Genomic DNA, 1,702 nt, shown 5'->3' on the forward strand with positions numbered 1-1,702 from the left:
TATATAATTAAATATATGTATAAATAAATTCTTTTATACTCACAAATTAAACTACCCCAATTCAAATCCGATCCCTTTTAGTCTAAAAGTAGCTTTTTGTGAAAATATTATAAAATTCTTCTATGATTTATCTCGAGTAATATGTAACAATGCTAACGTTATTTCTATATGGCTTAATAGTAGTTTGTAACAATTATTTTTTATATCATATATATATATATACCAAAATTAATGCAATAAAACTTTTTTTTACCAAAATTTACATAAAAGAAGACTATATAAATCAAATTTCAAAAAATATAATTTTCTAATAAATATATTATATAAAAATAGTCTAAATCTAAATGATTAGCAATTTTTTAACCAGCATAGAGCTAATAACAATTTCACTTTTCATCTTTCACAAAAGAAAGACAACATACTTGTTTGTTTGATTTTCTTGTTTTTCCTTATAAAGATTACATGTTGACTACTGAACTGGTAGCCATTAACATCGCTCTATATATTATATATAACGGTTTATTTTTCCTCTTTGTGAATTCTGTGTTTAAATAATTTTTAAATAATAAATTTAAAAATAATTATTTTTACTAATGTGATAATATACTATTTAAATATTATGACTTATTGTCTTTGTAAAGCGTTTCTTATACTGCATGGAAAAAAAATTCTAACATAATAATATATAATGAAAAAAAAGAAGGAAATGATGAGTAGCTAGCATGGTTTTCGCTGCCTCATGGACTCCTCCCACTCCCAGCGATGTTTTCAAGTACATGCATCGTGCAAAAGTAGATTCCCCAATATTCAAACTTCAACTTCTATTATTTGTATTATTGAAGATAATAATTGGTCAAAATGATTTTAAGAGTGACCTAATTCAATTGTATGTGTAAATTCTACAGGTAGATGTTAGGACCATTGGAGTCATACGGTGCACGTGCTTTGCCACAATATTCTATATGGAAAAAGTCTTGAATCTACATTATCATATTACTAAGAATAATCCAATTTAATTCTGCACATATAACTTGACTGAATAGGTAGAGATTTAATTAAGAATAAAGTATCTTTTTTTCTAAATTTTGTACAAAAACTTTTAAAATATTTTATTTTAATTTTATTCTTAAATTTTTTAGTTTATATTAATTGTATTCTTAACGGTTAAATTTTTAAAAAATTTAAAATTAATTCAACTATAATACTTGATAACTACTAAAATCTAGCAACAAAACTTTGTGTTTGGCTAATTAATTTCCATAGATGAACTTTTCCATTCTTATTAGGATTCATATTCAAGATCTATGATTAATAACTGATCAAAATATTTATAAGCTTATTTAATCAACTTTACATTAATTTCTATTTGAGAAAGGATTAAAATAGAAGAAAAGGTTAGCTTTCAAAAATCAGGAGAAGCTTACCGAGAAAATAAGATAGTTAGTTAGTTGGTTTTGTTATTGATGAGCTAAGCTAGTAGTTAGGAGAATATGGTTATAAATAGAATACAATTCAGTTCAATAAATTATCAATTCAATTCTTATTTTTTATGCTCATCATTTCTGTTTTAATAACTACACTTGATTTGTGCAATTCTGCAAACTCTCAACATTTTGTTTCTCTTTAATAACTACACTTGAAAAATCATTTGCCTCTCTTGCTGCAGCATAGAGAAAGCAGGCTTCATATTTACATCGATCCA

Source organism: Arachis duranensis, chromosome 6, assembly GCF_000817695.3.
Source record: "Arachis duranensis cultivar V14167 chromosome 6, aradu.V14167.gnm2.J7QH, whole genome shotgun sequence".
Classification (NCBI taxonomy): Eukaryota; Viridiplantae; Streptophyta; class Magnoliopsida; order Fabales; family Fabaceae; genus Arachis; species Arachis duranensis.